An 18,855-nucleotide genomic window follows, 5' to 3' on the forward strand; every position below is an offset into this window, starting at 1 on the left:
TTCTTCAAGTAGGATTTCAAGAAAGTATTTATCACAGCTGGTGTAATTACAGAATTACCTGTGAAAAACCACAAAGGCTGAGGGATCTGATGAAAAAGTGGAAAACTACAGCATAATATCAAACAAAACGTCTACAGTTAAAATATTCTGCTGGGTAAAGGTCATATATTCCCTGGCTCAAGGAATAGCACAGCACACTCTGAGTGCAGGCAGGTGAGAGCTTTGCCTGTATTACATAAGGATATTTTGATCAACATTCCCAACTCGCTTTGACAACGAGTGGCCAATATGGCCAAGTGTTTCAGACTGGTTCACAGTAGCAGTTTGATATCAAAAATTGACCAGTAAGAAATTGGATAGGCTAACCCCAAAATACCGAAAGTTATTAAACTTGAGAAACTTATGAAAAGGGGATGCTCTGTGGCACTCACCACTGCGGGGGAGTCCCCAGATCCCCCTGAGGATGCTGCTGACCGCTCTGCCTGCCTGCTACACCCAGCTCCTTTATCTCCACTCTGTATTCTTGTCTCTTTCATTAAGCCCTTATCCACTCATTTCAATCAAAAAAAAATATTCACTGTTGTTTAAAGGCTTATCTACATTTCCTGTGAACTATTTTCATCATCAGTACTCTATTAAAGTTATTTCAAAGTAAACTGGTGAGAGCGAGCAAGAGACTGTGTAGCGCTACATCATGTGTCTTCTCAAACCAGTTAAATCTCAGCAAGAAGTTAAAAGAAAAAAAGATCTATTTAAAACCAGATTAAGCTCAAGCTGCTAAAGTATAATAAATTGCTCTATTTTAACTGACTGAACTGTACACACTTAGAATACAAGGGCATATTTCATTTGGGTTTACGCAATTGTTCAGTCTACTTTTCTACCATTTCACCCATCACCAGATGAGAGAACTTGTCAGGCAAAATTGTAGTTAATGATGTTTAATGGTGGCTAAGCCCGATAGACTTGTTTATTTCTTTTCTTCTTTTTTGTTGCTTTACTCTCACTGAAATAATGAAAATATTACATGAACAACTTCTATATTATTTGCAGGAAAATCTTCCATTACCAATGCTAGGTAACATAAAGCTTTATCTGATTTATACAGCAATCTATATAAATCTACTTTTATGTTTTATTTGATTCCAGCCATTAGGCTGTGCTAGGAAGTAATTCTAAAATATATATCATAGTGGCAATTCACTGTACTATACCAAATTAATCTACATAAATCTATACCTGTGTGCAGGGAACCAGCATGGTAACATCACCAGTATGGAGAAGGAACGGATGCCAGTAATTCTACTTGTAGGCTTTCTAGGAAATTCAAGCTTTTTCTAAACCACTGAGCAGAATACAAATGTCCCCCGTTGAAAAATTCCTCTGTCTAAATTAACTGTATCATCATTAGCATAGCTCTTACATTTTAAATTTCAGAATATGAAACTGTATATTAGGAGAGGTATTTCCTCTTTATGACTGATCTAAAGTCAGAGAGCTGGAGCACGAATGGGCTGTTTGGAACAGAATATCCTTTTAAAAACCTGTATTCCTTACTGATTTAGAGTTCCTTACATAGCTGAAGCCAGTGTGCTTTGTACAGCTGAATGAGGCCAGCTGGCAAAGTAGGAGCGTATCAGTATTCTGACTGCTTTTCTTTTGTTTGAATATTACCTCAGTGGCTGTACACTAAACGATGTGAACTTGATGGGTTTCACTATGACCTCAGCTAAACTGAACAATATGAAGCTGGCACATCTGTAATCTCAGGCTTGCTATTTTTCAATTTATTTTTCACCTGATTTGTATTAAGATGTGGTTCAAATTTTAAAATAAAAATAAAAAGGGCCCTTCTGCATTCCAAATCAATCAGCAAATGCTGGCATGCCAGAAGGCAGGCTTCATCTGCCTCTTCACACCACATTTGGTGGATCCCTGACTTATGAGAGCTTGATTTCTAAATGTTTATGCAGAAAGAAATGCTTTACACATCCGCTCCTTCTCAGATAGCCTACAGGGATTTCTGGCAATACTTATATTTTTTTCCCTGCCTTCCAGGTTTTCTCCCTGTGGACGCATAAAGACATAGTGACAGCAGGAGTAGGCTCAACTCGCAGTGAGCAGCATCCGTACATATTATTGCTATTGACTCCATGAGATAAGCTGGACATCTGTCTTTACTTTTAGCAAGTTCCACAAGGATAAACATGAACGTGAATGCAGGCTGCCCACGGACAGTTTACTGGTGCTCTTTTATAGCCCCATCCCATTGCTGGGCTTCTGTCATTTTTGTCTGAGCTATATTTCAGTCTCGGGTCACAAGAGTTCAAAGCATAGTCAATTAATCAAATGGTTTCTATGAACATAACTGTGGTTCAATAACTGTTTCCTATTCAGCATAACCAAGGAAATTAAAGGAGGAGGTTAATGTGGAGATAGCTGGGTTATGTATGGAGCTTTAAGCAGCAATGCTTGATTAGCCATCATCACACAGGGCATTTTATCGGTGGAGTTATTTTATGTGAGACTAAAGAACAAACCCACGACATTTATGGCCTGATCCTGCTCTCAATAAAGTCGAGTTGAATTCTTCCATTGACTTATGCCTACTAGTTCAGGATCTATGATCCTGACAATAAAATTAACACAGCAGCAGAAGAACAAAAGAAAGAGATATAAAAGCTCTCTCTTACAATGCACTGTATTTACACTAAGAAAGATACAGGATTCAAGTCTCTAAGGTGAAATAACTGCTCCCAAGAGGAGGCCAACTGAATATGGGACATGGCAGCTAATATGCCGAACTGATGGAGAGAAGGGTATTACATCAGCGCAACAGGTTTACATCTGTTTTATCAGTGGTATGAGGTGGGCTTTGTAAAGCTACTGATTCCAGCTGGTGAAAGCGGAAGGCTCAAATTCCTCGATCTCTGCATGCCCAAACATGACCAGCGTACTCACCGTGCCAGCCACCCATTTAGGAGGGCTCTCCTCTGTCTTGCCTTTATAAAAGTGCTGGGATTCTGCTTCGCATCACCCAAGTCTGTTAAAAAGGGTCTGAAACAAGCCCCTCTAAGCAGCGTGAGAATTCTTCTTTTTGATGCGATAAAAAAATCATAAATATGTGTTGCTAACCACTGAAGACAGCAAGCTTTGGAGGGCTTAAATGGAAAAAGCTCATTTAGATTGAGCCAATTCTGAGTATTGCTGCACATGTCAAACAGCACTTCACTTGACAAATGGTCCCAAAGAAATCCATGGGTCTATTCAGGGAGTAAGGTGGTGTTTGGTATGAGTAAGGAGATTAGAATCTAGCCCTTGTTTTATTTTCAGAGAGATTTCAAACATGTGTTTGTTCTAATTTTCCCATCCATCTAGGATTGCTGGTATTCACTTGGCCCGGCTTTAGAGGCAGAGGGATGTGAAAAACAGCACCAGTAAAAAAAATTATAAACTCTCTAATATATGACCAAAACAGTTTTTTTTTCCCCCCTGTAAAATATGTGGCATAAACAAATTCCATAATGATGCTATGTGTTAAAAAAGTTTTACTGGCACTCGTTTGGGATTACCCGCATAACTCGCTCGTGAGTTCACTACTCATGGGTAATGCACTCATCCCAAATGCATGCTAAGAACCAGTTTATGTAAAAAGTCCTGTTAGGTTTTAACAGAGATTAAACAAACATGTTTTTTTTTTTTTACAGAAGCCTCTTATAGTACAGAGGTTCACAGAAATTATAAAAATCTTAGTCTATAATAGGCAATGTTTTCACTAGGTTTATCCCAAACATCCCATATCAAATTCCATAAGTTCTTAACCAGTGACATGTATATCGACTCCACAATTCTACATTTTTTCCCCTCCCTATCTCTAACCACACTTTTGTGTCATATCATACACATGTGGCTGCACCCAGAGAGAATATGGTCCCTTGTGCTAGGTCAGTAAAAAGGCATAGTATAAAAGAGTCCTTGCTCTAGCAACTGTACTGTCTAAACTGAAAAGACAGGGAATGGGAAAAAACATTATTCCTATTTACAGACTGGGAACTGAGACATAATTTCCAAAAGGTCATACAGGAAGTCCCTGTTAGAGCTGGAATTAAAATCAAATACTCCTGAGCACCAATCCAGTGCATTAACAACAAATTCATCTTCCCCCAACATCTGTGTTTTTCTTCATTTACTGTATTCCACGCTCATCCATCCCTGTACCATTTAAACATATCTCTTTAGTACTGTAACTACATGATTAGTACCTGTCTTGGCTTAAAGCATCGCACACACAAATTGCACACCTGGACACGCCACCTCATGAGGATCATGAATAAGGTTATCAGGCCAAGAACTTATTGGGTCAGGAAGCGACAGTTAAGTTTTGCACAAAAACTTATCAACCAACCACCTAAACTTAGTCTTAAGGCAATTCCTTTTTTTTTCTCTAAGTAAATATTTCCTCTCATTTTTCAGGTGAACATTTTATGAAAATTTATGACAAAAATTAAAATTTTAGGCAATGTTTTACAGACAATATTTTTCTGTTAACTCATATATGAGAGAAGTGAAAAACAGTATGAATTAAGGTTAATCCTTAAAAGACGAACCTAATTTGCCATCATAGCAAAAAAGTGAGATTAAGAAAATGCTTCGGTGAATTGCTAGGCATATCGAGTATTGATGCAATATACTTATTTCCAAGGAAGATGGAAATAACTTCCTTGAATAAGGAAGAACACATTGTGCTTCTGATTTTCAGAATTATTTCCTACCTAAAGATAGACATACTGCTTGATTTTCAAGCACTTCAGAGCAAGTAACTCTCTCTAAAATCTAAAGAGCGTACCTGCTATTAACAATCTCAGCAGTGTCTAATAAAAAAGCACTTAAGCACATACGGTACTTAATTTATACGATGCATAGCTATAAGTTATCAACCCCAGAATCCTGTGCAGGAATTAAACATTCAGATTTCTTTTAGTGATTCAAGTAGGATTTTTATCCCTCAATTGTGCAAGCTTGACAGCGGGGAAAACAAGTCAAGTCAACGCCTCCAGCAAGAAACTTTGTATTATGGCGGGTGCTGGGAAGAGGAGAGCCACAAGTCTGCTCAGGGAAGTCAGACAGATAGAAAGTTTACAGACTTTCAGAACATTCTCAGCTGTCAATACAAGAATAAACATGTAATTTGTTTTCATTGAACCCATTGGCAAAGCTATCACATTGCTGAAAAACATTATTTATTTATTTATTTATTTAGCATAGGCAAGTACATTGCTGAAATGGGCTATAGCAGAAGCAGGAAGTGCCTGAATCAATAGTACAGATCAGACGTGCTGGATAAACGCTAAGGAGAAAGCTATAGGAAGGACAAACACATATTCTGCTTACAATATGTTAAAAAAGAAATGTCAGAGAACCAGTCAGTCTGGGAAAGGGGCTGGAGAGAAGGAGGTAATAAAGTAATAATCTCAGACGCAGCTCTGGAATTACCCAAAGTATGCAGTGCTCTGTAGGGATTTTAAAGAGCACATTTAGAAAATTTGTTAGGAATTAGGAACGCAGGGTCAATAAAGTTAAACTCTGTCAATAATCACTCTGTAATATGTACAAGGATCTTCCACCACAGTGCCTGAGGGCTACCCCTGAACTTAGAACTGAACTTTTCAAATTTAAAAACACCCATTTATCACAGCAAGTCATTTGAGAAAATCTTATTATGGAAAAAGGCCTAAAAATAGAGCTGTTTTTTTAACACTCAGGACTGACACCTCCCCCACCGCCCCAAGCATCCATGAACCAAACTTTGCCAAGAGGAATATTTAATGAGAAGTTTTTAAGTCATTAGCCCGGCCATAACAGCACCTCATGTGAGTGCAGGGGTGGGGGAGGCCGGAGCAGGCCACACAGGGAGTGACCAGGTTATCAAAACACAGGGCCCAACTACGTGCTCACTTGCCGGACTCCGCCGGGGCCAGGACCGACATGACAGCCAGGGCAGGAGAAGAAATCGGCCTCTCTCATACCTGGTCGTCTTCACGCCTCCGAAGAATTAAGGCCGTGTCTCCAACGTGTCACGGTGTGCTGTAAAGGGATTTTTACCTCATGCTGAGCAAAACTGGTGCCAGCGCAGAGGCAGCACAGCGCCTGGCCCCACAGGGCCGCGGCAATGCTGCTGCCGCCTGAGGCCATGGTGGGCCGTGGGGCCATGGCAGCTCCTCAGCACTGGCGCAGGGACCTCTAACACGGGGTGATGCCACAGCTGGGTGACACCACAGCTGTCCTCAGGGCTCATCCTCACAGGCACTTCCGAACATAACCCCAGCCTCAGAGAGGCTCAGCCACAGGCATTAGGGATATCTTGGCATACGGCCTTCAGGAGGAGAAGGGCTCCAAAAATTCATTGCAAGCTTATGTTTTACTTCAGTATTTACATAAAGCATGTGTTCAAAGTTAGAAAGCCCTCCACTCTCTCTTCTATAATTCAAAACACTGTGCCAGTACGGGATGCTATTAATGCTGAATTGCTACAGATAGCGACTGCCTGAGACAACAGCTTCTTGAAGCGTTTCGCTCCTGAAGAAAGTATCTAAGGTGAAGGGTGCGAGTTGTGTGCTACGCGACATCAAAGAGTGAAATAACAAGTAATTTTTTTTTAAGAGAACTACCTAAATCATGGATGTTTTTAAGAGGGCTATCTAAGCCCTAGAACTGGATCTTGCCCTTTTTTCTCAGATGACATTCCAACAGTCTTGTTTATTGTTGTAGCACATGGCTCCATGGTGCTAATCTGCAATGGTATGTTACCACAAAATGCCCACAAGTACTTGGTAAGCGTGGCTCTTAAAAAGGACCTTCACGTCCTTCAGATGAATGAACTTCCATAACTTCACTGAGATGACTTTTACAACTAAGCGTACTGGGATCCTGCTCCAGTGTTAACTCAGTCAATTTATCCAGCAACACAGTGAATCCACCACAGTTCATACTTGTAGCAGATTTAGTTTTTGCGTGTCACTTATGAAAATAGGCACTCAATTCCAAAAATTTCAGCTTTAAGTTAACTGCTAATTTCCAGTCAGAATATCCCACAAAGATGCACTCTGTCACCCCTCGTACCAAACAGAGTTTTGCTGCTGCTTTATAAATGTCCTTCAGGAACTCAGTCCTAAAGCCACTCGCCAGCGAAGTCCTAACCCAATGAGGCACGCACGTGCACATGAGATCACAACCAAGAGCTGGCAACACAGCACACTTGGGCCTACCCTCACCCCTCCTCTTTCTGCAGCAGGAAATCTTGTTTCAGCATAATTTAAGGATTTTCTCAACAAAACCCCACCAGGTCTCCCACAGGTGCATGCCCGCGAGTGCCAAAACACATCAGCACCATCTGGACTGAACTGAATGCACTTGGGAACTGCTGCAGTATCCTGAACGCTGTCCTGGGCAGGCAAGGCAAATCCCAGCGCAGAGTAAATTAAGAAAACGTGCACGTGTTTCTGCATGGGAAACATGACAGGTCTGTGACAATCCCACTGAACGCTGCTCACAAACTTTGTGGGACTGGGTGCTCATGAGTGCTGAACAATCTGCAGTTGAAAACCCTGAATGTTTAATTCTGCATCCCTGCTTCATTCTGCTTACTTATGCTTTCCAAAACTCAGTGAAATCAACTGCAGTTTGAGGGATACTAAGACTAAACATGATTTTTTCTGAGCACAAGTTCTGGAGCTGTAAATGATTAATATTAATAATGGGAAAAATCTGTCATGTATAAACAATTATACACAAACAATAACAACCACTTAAATTTGTTAATCTGAGAATTTCTTTTCTCTGATTCTCTTTCATAAACAAAATATTTTTTTCCATCAGGCAGTATCCATTATGTTCATCCTTGGTGTAGTTACAAGGCAAAAAATGTGGATTATTGATGAAATAGACCATAATGGCTCTTTCCAAGCCATTATCATTTATCATTTAAATGTGTATTCAATGAGCTTTAATCTGCAAATTTGTCACGATTGGGAGCCATTACGATTTAACAGATTCATTGTGTTTGCGTTATTCTTTTTTTTTTAATACAATGTATGGTGCATGTTCTGTAGACTACACATAATTTTACCTATCAGAATGGACTTCAAAAAAACTTACTACAGATGAACAACAGCTGTTTATTAATGCCTTCAGTCTTTAAAAACACATCAATGCTGACACCATATCGTTATACCAATAAACAAGCCCTGCAAAATCTTCATAACCACCTATATTGCTCTTTCTTCTGAAAAGTCTCAATCTCCCATCACTTCCAAGAACAGCACCATGACCAGTCGTATCTGAGATTTCAACGATATAAATTTTCTCCAATCCCCTAAATAGGTACTTTTTCTACCGGTTGAGAAAAAGCAAACAAAATCGATAAATGCTCTCACGCTGGTATTAATCAGTCTGAGCTGCGTACCTTATATTTCCAAGGATCCAAACAATATCAATCCTTGTGTAGTCTTTTTTAATTCACAAGAGTCAAATAATAATAAGAAGAATAGTATGTAACACTTCGGCTAAAGCAAAATAGCATAGAATGTTCTTTATTTTGGAGAAGGAAGGTGATACTGGATTTTTAGCTCAGTGTTTGCATAGCTGCACAATTTACAAAACTGCAAGAAATGTCAGTGACTGCCAGTACATGAGCTTTTACTGGGTTTTGGCTATGGCAGATTAATTCCATCTCCAGTTTGTATATAACTCACTTAACACCTTTTCTTACTGAAGTTTTGCAATTTCCTGAATAAAATCCCTCTGAGAGTGAGCTGCACACTATCCGAGCAAACTCCCCTTGTAGTCAGCAGGAACGTTGCTGTTTGCTTTGAAAGAAGACATGATGGGTAAATGCAGAAAAGCTTATCAACCCAGAATTAAGGTCATCCACTGGTTGTGATCTCCCGTTCCTTCTTGACACGATCCATGAGCGCTGTATGCGGGGAAGGTTCCTCAGCCAAGCACGAGGCCAGATGCCAACAAGAGATCAGAAGTATTCATACCGCAGCATGGTTTACCTCATGCCTTTTCTATTTTGCAGCAGGCTGCTCTGAACTGGTTTGGGGTGGGGACATGGACGCAAGCGATATGCACTTGTGATTGACAGCTGTGCTAAGATTAGTTGGAAACTGTGGCCTCCAAAACGGCTATAAGACATTGCGTCCCTCCTGGGTAAGCAGCCTGCAGCCCTGCTGCGCTGTGGCTGCCCTGGAGCAGCTGAAAGCTCACCAAGCCACCGCAGAGGTCGGGAGTAAGGAGGCTCTCCGTGCCCTCGGAGGTGGGCTCCAACCACCCCTCAGGCCATGCCTGCAGGCTGCTAAAAGGAATGACAGTGCTGAAGGCTTTTCTCATTATACAACGCAATATTGTAATTCCACAAAATGCTAGCCGATAGCTGTAGTAGGACTGCATGACACTGCTGCCACTCTGCCCACACGACATGCATGCGGGCACTTTCCTGCCACCCGTAAGCACTGTTTGCCCCATGTTCACATATTAACGAATTATTCACGGATTTTCCGAGGACGGCTGACTTTTGCCTTAAACACAAATATTTCCAAGCGTTAAAAGATATGCATGTAAAAATAAAAAAGGAATCATCTATTGTGCTCAACACAAAATAATTTCACATAAAAGGAAGTATTTTTTAACAGCACAGATCTACTTTATGGCACTGGTCTCTTAACTTAGTGCTTATGAGTTAGGGAAACAGCCCCTTGGTGGATTACTTTTCATAGTTTGCTCAGTAATGTGTTTACAAAGCCATTGTTACAACTAGATGCTTATATATTTTGATATACAGCATGCACTACAACAGTACATCTTCAGAGATTTCATGCTTATTTTAAAAACCTATTTAAATGTTTCTTTACCTTCCCTCCCAGCAAAACACAAGTTTATTGCCAGATACTCCAGGGCTCCATAGTCCAGCCTGACAGTAATTAAGGCAGAATTAGCGGTGCTTTGCTGGAGATGGTAACAGCATCAAGTGTACAACAGGATGGGTCAAATTCATCTGTGACAGCAACTCCTCTGAAATAACTAACTTACTCTAGGAATTAATTTGACACTTGAAATTTCAAATAATGGCCTCTATTTTTAACTGTCTGATGATACTGAAGCACATAACTCAGAGCCTGAGAAATGTTGAGTGGATTTTGGTTTTCTTTGTTAGAAAACTGCTCATCTAACTCACTCACTTTCTGTTGTGTAGCAAGTCAACTGTCTACTCCAGAATGAGTGTTTTGTTAAGGCGATACAACGCATTATTTCAGCACAACCTGCCCTTGATAATGGACAGTATTAGTGATAAACATTATCTCTAAACCATGCAGTGAGTGATACAAAACATATTACACAAAATTTTGTTTGTGAACATCTGTAATATTTGCTCTGATCCTATAATTATACAATACACCAATACATAACAAATCCAGTATGTTGGTAGTACAGTCTAAAGAAAACTAAAGGAAAAAAACCTATTTTTCTATGCATGCCTTCTACTTGAACTCAGACTCCAAACATGGTCTTAGGATTTTGCAGTAAGTTTGGACACTAAGCTTTGACAAAAATATCTCTTCAAAAAATTTAATGCCATCTACCTACAGTTGTTAAACTTTCATCTAGCTATATATAGTATCTACAATTCAATCTGGTTCTGCAGCAGTTATCTCGTTGTACAGAGCATCTAATCCAATTCAACAGTATCTATTTGTCCATTAAGAAAACTCCTTTATCTGATATGTAAAATCTATATATTTTTATGATTTTTTTAAATATTTTTTTTTGTGAAGAAAGCAATCCCTACAGGGACTTTAGAAAGCGTGGCTAGTGGGTGCTAGGAGGCAGCATCCCACTAGCATCCCCTTCCTAGCCTTGGGAAGGGGAGCAGGGCCCTCAGAGCATCCTCAGGACCCTTGGGTGTTTGGGGAAAGCCACAGGTTAACACCAGATGGTGTTGCAACATGATCTTCCAGATTATTTGATTTTGGGATGAGGGGGATTCCTGGATGAACTGGAAAAAAGCAGGAAATCCTTTATGTGACCCTCAGCACCTTCTCCCTTCAGGTTATAACTGCATTCTACTCTCCATGGGGAAAAAAACAACTTAACCTCCTTTAGCAGTGAAGGACTTGCCCTATTATCTCCCTCTGACTGTTGCATTGATTAGATTGGAAAATGAGTAACTTTTATCACACTTGATCTGAAATAGCACTATCTAGCTTATGTTTATCCCTTTACATCTACAGAACAGATAATTGCATGGATCTTGGGAGTCAGACTCGACACTGTGATGTCTCTTTTTATCCCTGGTGTCAGGTTAAAGGAGAAAAAAATAGAAAGTTAACTTGTGATTTAACACTGGCCACTGTCTGCCTCCTGCTACCAGTCTGGTCTGGATGGTTCAGACCTCTGCGAGTGCATGTCTGGCTCCCTTCTCACCATGCAGGTTCACTTGCTGCCACCTCTAATATCAGCCTCTCTGCTGGATTCTGCAGCATGTGCTTTACTTTGAATTGCAATAGATTTTTGCCTAAAAAAAAAATAATCAAGACACAGTTTTCTGGTGTGGGTTTGGTTTTTTTTTTTTCATTTCTCTCTTCCTCATTTTTTTTTAAGTACAGGGAAAAGCAGATTATTTCAATTAAGAGCCTGTCACTGACAATTGTAAGCAACCTTTCTTCAGTTCAGTGCAGCAGTTGCAGTTTTAAGTTTCTCCCTGCTTCTGTCAGGATCTAATTTTCAAGGCCCCGTTGCCATGGCAACAAGTTGGAATTTTAATCCAGTACTAAAGGTCAAGACAGGTCACCAGTTTCAGTTCCTCTTCAATCTCCCCATAAAGAGTCACAAAAAGAAGCCGAGATAAAGGTCTGACCCAACAAAAAATTCCAGTCTAGCACACAGCCAGACTTGAAGCTATATGATTTGTATAGGCTTTCAAATTTGTCTGGAACTACTGAAATTCATGCTAAATCAAATATGGGCAGCACTGACTTGCATTCCTCTCTCTCTGCAGAAAAGCACATATATGTCCTTAAAACACAGTTACATGCATGCAACTTATCAGGGATACCCAAAGAGTAAATACTTCAGAAGAGTCTAACCGGTAATAGCTGTGAAAGCAATCCCCTCATTACTGGAGATATTTACTACTTTTGCAGACTCGGATGAGCTGCATTTAAGTCTTTCTTGTCAATATGAGGTAGATGAGTCAACATCTTTCTTTCAAAACCTGTAAAGATCTTTTTGTGAAGGATTTTGACTAAACAAGACTTTCCAGTAAGGGATAATTTCCTGAAAGCTAAACTACCTTCAGATTTTGTTTACTATTTTTATCTTGAAGGATAAAAAGCTCCTGTGGAAATGAGGAAATAACTTTTTATTTGCCAATTTTCTAGGCCCCCTCCTGTGTTTTCCATAACATAGATTTTAATTAAACAACTGGTTTGCAGCTACTGGAGTAAGGCTACAGACGTCTCCCTCCTCCTCCAGGGCTACATCATTTTTTCAGGAAGCTGCGGTTATAGCATTAGCAAAGTCTCAAAATGCATTTTTTCAAGATGCATGGACACAAGTGAGGGAAGCAGCTCTTCCTCCAGGAATTTAGAACAGTAATTAGCCCAGCAGTGGGGAATATTTTCCTTTTTCACCGTTTGGGAGGATCTATTTGTAAAGTAAAGCTATTCTCAATCTGTGGCTCCAAGGGCCATCCAAGACGGAGGATAATGCAGTGAGCGTGGCCTAGCCCCATGGGGTGTTGTGAGAACTTCACTTCATAAAAAATAAGCCCTCTGGCCAGAAAATTGATAGGCTTTGGAGCCCTGCTGAGCCCTCAGCCCAAAGGATAATGGTAGCAATATAAGTTCCTCTGGATGGAGAGTGTAAAGCTGAGAAAAATGTGGTGGATTATTGGGGTTGTCAGAGGGATTCAGAGGAAAGATGCAAAGGATTAAGTTGCGATATTAGGAAAAGTGGCTGTTAGTCTTACCTAGGATAGTTAGGACACAAATTGGGAGTTTCAAGACCACTGTAGTGTTATGAATGCCAAGCTGCCTGGCAAAATCCATTCTTCTTTCAAGCTTATCAGCTATTTCCGATTATGACTATTTTGCAGCATAGCGTAGATGAATCTGGGTGACAATTTTCTATTTGTCTCAGGCTACTGAAGCCTTCAAAGCCACTAAGATATGACAGTAAGAATGAAAGGGACTAGAGCAAAGAGCATCAGGAAGAAAAAGCCAGAGAAAGAATTGGCTTGGCTCTGAACCTGAAATTTACTGACAGGTCAGAGTTAAGACAAAAAGGAGCAGGGCGAGGTCCAAATTATGATGGCCAGAAAGCCAAGCAAGAAGTTTATATGCATTTATCAGCAAGCCTGTAGCTAACAAAACAAATGGGCGGGAGAGGTACCGAGTGTGGTGGCTTCCCCTGCTCTATCCTGATTTACATTTTCAGATTTACCGAGTATATTCATTTTTCAAAATGAATGTTTGAAGTTGCACTGAAGTTTGGAAGTGATTCCATCCCACAGAAATGTAAATTGGGAGGTCAGTTTGAGACTGGCCTTAAGCCACAAAGGCACAACATAATGCTGCTGCCTGGGGAAAAGCTCTTTAAATGCAGGGAAACCTATGGCAGATTTACAGTCTAACCAGTCTCCAAAATGGGAACTGTAGCACACGGGGAAATACATCCCAAATCCAAACATGTTAATACGTGTCATTTACCTGTCTCTATTAATACTGACACTTCAGTGGTCGCAGCTCAGTGGTTGCACACATTTGGCAGTGATGCAGTAGTGCATCCTACTTGAGAACAAAGTATTTCAACTGCTACTTGTTAGTTAGGGCAAATAAATGTTGAATTTTTAATGGGGGGCTGTACAGTATCAGAGGAATGGTTCAGTGCTCACTTGAGTTGCAATCAGCAACGCTGGCAAGAATGCAGTTGGTTAGCTTGTTTCAGGAATTCTTAAAGGCAGTAATTATGTAAGTCTCTGATAGTCAAGAAAAATTATTCAACATTGATCGGCAAAATATAAGAGAATTAATTTAGTTCTGTTCCCACAATCTTTTAAACTGATTTATAAACATGTCAAGAGAAAGAGATCATGGAAAAGAATGTATTAGGAAATAACTTTATTTTGACAAGGAGGTTAAACTGTATGTGAGCCAGCTGAATAATGAAAACAAATTAAAAGTCTAATTTAGAAATTATTTTGAATAATGGGCTTATCTTCAAGGATGCAGGGCTTTTAATTACGACACTGGATTTTAACATATTTCACAGCAGGTTTTTTTTGCAGGTTTGCTTCTATAGGCAACTGTCCATAGGAAATGCTTGTGTGTTTTATTCTCAATTACTTAGTACTTTGGTCAAAAGGAAAAGCCCGTGGCAGTGAGGAACAAAACGATACAATCTTGACTGACTACCATTGCTCCAAACCCAAGAACTTATGAGTCAAAAGGATGCAAAGCAAACTTCCAACTAATAAAACAAAACAATAAATACCGAAGATGAATGATATCTTATCAAAACAGACCCTTCTATTTTTATTTGCTATTTGTCCCTTTAATACAGTGCACTGGAGCTCTCTAAAGATTAATGGAGTTCCAATTACATGCCACTGTTGTTTCACTTATCATAATTTGTACATGGCAGTGTAAGTCCCTTGTATTCATGACTTTCCCAGTTTACCCAGAGGGAATATCTTTGGAACTTCCTACTCCTAACAAACAGGCAGTACTTAGTCTAATGATTAAAGCTTGCCACACTGGCTGAGTGAAAATGAACGTATGCTATAAAAGAAAGCAGGCTATCAACACTGTGGGATCAATTGATGCTCTTATGCTTTAATAGGATCGATTAAAAACTGTAATTAGAAATACTAAAATTTCACCTTCTTCAGGGTATTACACCTGGGCTGGACTGTAACTGGAACCCAGATACAGGGTTGGATACATAAATAGAAACATTCTAACTATTCGAGTTGGAGGTGAATTTTACATTTTTGGTTCATGGGATTGAACTGGAAATGATGCACCAACATTGAACAAATCCCAGTTTTTTAAATCTGATTCCTTTCAAGGTTAAGAATCCATCAGTGCTTCTTGATTTGAACGTTCTGAATAACAACATTACTTGTTGTCGCATTATCCAATATACAATCCTTGGTGTAAAATCCTCTTGATGTCTGATTACTCTTCATAAGGACCTCATGCTGATTCATTTCAAACCGTGAATTACCTTTAATTCATAGCTTGAACATGCTGCCAAATTTTGTTTTCCATGCTCCCAGGTGGCTGTCCCTGACACAGTGGAGAACTTCCAAAAAGCCATTAGATACGTATGAAAAGTAGTTAGATGTCAAGAAGCACATTTCCATTTTCAAACAGGCTTCCATCAAGTATTATGATAATCTTTGGGATTAGAAAAGTACTGGTATTTACTGACATTTTTTTAGAACTGTGAAGTGAAATCCTGGCCCAACTGAAACCAGTGGTGAGCCCCCTTTGAAAAATCCTTGCTGAAATATCACATAAAGTTTCAGCTGCTTGTTTTGGTTTTGAGCCCACGGTATTTACTTGTTCTCTAGCCCCCCCACAGGTTGTGTATCATTAAGTATGATGGATAACAAAAACTCTACAAAGATAAAATAAGTTGGTTTTGTCTGATCCATAAAAATTTGCTGCTCTAAGTTTTTAATGGTTTCCGGTAGTTCACTGAGCCCATGAGAAGGGCCTTTTAATACTGTATTAATACAGTAAGTATAGGAAGTAATTTTGTGACAGGGGAAGAATACCATTATGATTACATTCTTCTTTTTAGCTGGGCTTTTATGGAAACTACCCAAGACTACTCTGCGGCATGATTTTGAAACACAGGATGTGCTTGATTAAAAAGGTTCTGGGTAGTTTCCAATTGGACAGAGGCCAAACGCTAACAACCAAAACAGAACAAAAGGACTGGATGTCTGAGGATGACATACTTGCAGTGGTAATTATATAACAGAAACCTAAGTCGCGAGCTGAGTTTGTACCCTCAAATTCATGGAAGTTGACAGAAAATCCTTCTCAGTGCAATTGGTTGCACCTTATCTGTTCCTGCTTACTATGCTTCATAATAAACTAATCAGAGTAGACTGGCTGAAAACTGACTGCACAATACCCAGTGGAGATTTAGGGTGAATTTGACATTTAAAAAAAGGGGAAGCCAAGTGCCGAAGTTTTACATAGCCTGATTTCAGCTATAAAAATTCACCACGGTATACACACACATCAGTGTTCAAAATTTCATTTTCAAGATTTTTGAGTAGAAATTAGGGTCTGAGGTTAGCTATACGTACACATACTCATGTACAACACAGGAGCAGAATTTAGATACAATCCCAACTACTCTGCCTTCTATTTTACCTGCTGCAAAGCATTAGGGATTGGGTTTCTCCAGCATGTGGGTGTAATAAATTGTTTCTTTAGATCTGTATATTCTTATACATTGATATAGTATAAAAAGGATGAAATACCTATTTCAGAAAGCTTTACTTAGACAAGAAGCCATGCATCTTGCATCCCTCTACAAAAGCAAGATGTTAGTCATTTCATCTACCTTGCAGTATGTTGCCTCCATTCTTCCCCCTAGAAGCACGCACCTGAAAGGTAACCTTGCGAAGATCATACATCTCTGGTCTGTTCTTCTATGATGCCAATGTTTCTACACATGAAGGTGCCTCCAGCCTGGCTACTGGAGCAGAATACAGCATCGTGAAGGCAAAGTATCTTTGCTGTGCATGCATTGCTCAAGTAGTCACAGTATAACTCAGCGATATGGTGAATGCGAGCACATTACTACCAATTCCTATGGATTTATAACAAGCCAATGGAATCTGTAAGACTGTCACTAGGACCAATGTAAATGGAAAAGACAACTTAAGTTTCACTTGAATTGCACGTAAACTGACAGAAGTTGGGGAATACCTACAAATATGTCCAGGATAAAAGGTCTCTAACAAAGCATACAGATGAACAAACCCAAATTCAGTCAGATTTGATCAAACTGAAATACAGATAACAGATCCCATTGACAAAACATATAAAGAACTGGTGGGAGATACAGTTTTGAAGTCAGTAAGACCATGCTGTGCGGTTGACAGTGCAGCAAGAAATGTTACTGGGGATAAGCTGGACTGTAATTTCACTCTTACACTCCAATATCCCTGAAACTGACTAATGTTAGGAAGATTAAACCCTTCTTAATACAATGGCAATCTGATAAACACTATATTATTAAAATACACAATGACTGCAGAAGCTGTCAATCTACCGGGGTTTATTTGGATCACACTATCCAGCTCTACTTGATACCATTACATCTTTCTGCCCCACTCTCTGCTTTAATTTTATTATATCCTCAAGTACTGCAATTCCCAGTGAAAGTGGCGGCAACTGCACACGCAGATCTAAAGAAACAAATTGGCCTCGTAATACCATGTCTCACAGTGGACTGCCTTCTAACCTCCCAAAGCCCTATGGAAATTCTTAGAAGCTGCCTTAACAATTTTTCTGCAGTAAAAGAGAAAAAGTGATAGTAATGGGTTAGCTGATCTTCATTTAGAAGCTAAAAATAAAAGTAGCTTTATTGCAGCTCTGATCTCTCATGTGTAAAATCTATCACCTACCATAAGAAGGCAGTTCATTGCAGCAGAAATCTGATTGATAGTACTGGAACTTTAGATCAAGCAGCAGAACAGAGAGCAACTGGTTCATAAAATGTACTCAGTGTCTTCAGGTTTTATATCAGGCTTCCTATAGAGAGCTTTGGTCCCATTAAATGCACTATATACCACTGAGCTCTGAAGCACTGTTCTTTTGAAATTCAGCTTATAACTATAAACCATGATTGACAAGTCTATTACTGTTGGTTACAAACTATTGGAATATTGTATTTTATGGTACACTCACTAAAATATTTTTTCACAGTGGAATCCAAATACACTTGCTTTAGGAGAAAAATCATTTTAAGATGTAATAATATTTTTTTACTTTTTTTTTTTTTTTTTTTTTTTACTACGGAATGTACTCGATGTTTGGTTTGGATCACTTAGGTGTTCTGAAACATGACTGCACCCATTCTGTTACCAAAAACAGTGGGTATAGTTGGCTAGATTCTTTAAAAAAAACAAGCCATTACTGAAAGTCAAATAGCAAAGGGCAAAAACTAATTTGTTACTAAGTTTCATAAATAAATGATATTCATGTGAATGAATCTATCTATCATTAGCATGCCTATCCAATTCTCATTCAATCTGAAGAAAAAACCATTTCATTTTAGAATTGAGCTAGTCATTTAACCATAATTTTGCAAAGCTTTACTCAACACACTATTGGAATGAGTACTCCCCTGACTTGAGTTTATGAGTAAAGAACTGGACCTTCAGAGCCTGGTACCTTGAGGGATTCGGCACCCACACCTAGTCAAGTCCAACATCTCTTATGTGGTCACAGACAAATCACTGAACTCCAACAAGTCCTCTCCTGTAGGCAAACCTGCACTAAGAATCAATATATTTAAATTCTTTTAAAAAAACTATGTAGGTACCTCTAAATTGATTTTTCTTTCCCTGTAGGGATTTACTTAAAATTGTGTCCTTAGTAGATTAAGGAGAACACTCGGATAATTTTGAAGTAATTTTAAATGAAAATGTTGTATTTGCACAAACTCCAGTGAGGCTAGTGCTGTTCTGCATTCAATAGCTGAAAACGCTTGAACACTAAAAAAAAAAAAGCAGCTTGGAACGGAAATCATACCCACACGTTTTCA

At 39.3% G+C, this 18,855-nt stretch overlaps 1 protein-coding gene across 3 annotated transcripts in view; it reads right to left on the minus strand.

Moving 5' to 3' along the window:
* The window catches only part of AFF2 (ALF transcription elongation factor 2), a 346,222-nt gene that overhangs the window by 108,987 nt on the left and 218,380 nt on the right, over positions 1 to 18,855 (minus strand). The window lies entirely within an intron of this gene.

Source organism: Larus michahellis, chromosome 9, assembly GCF_964199755.1.
Source record: "Larus michahellis chromosome 9, bLarMic1.1, whole genome shotgun sequence".
Lineage (NCBI taxonomy): Eukaryota > Metazoa > Chordata > Aves > Charadriiformes > Laridae > Larus > Larus michahellis.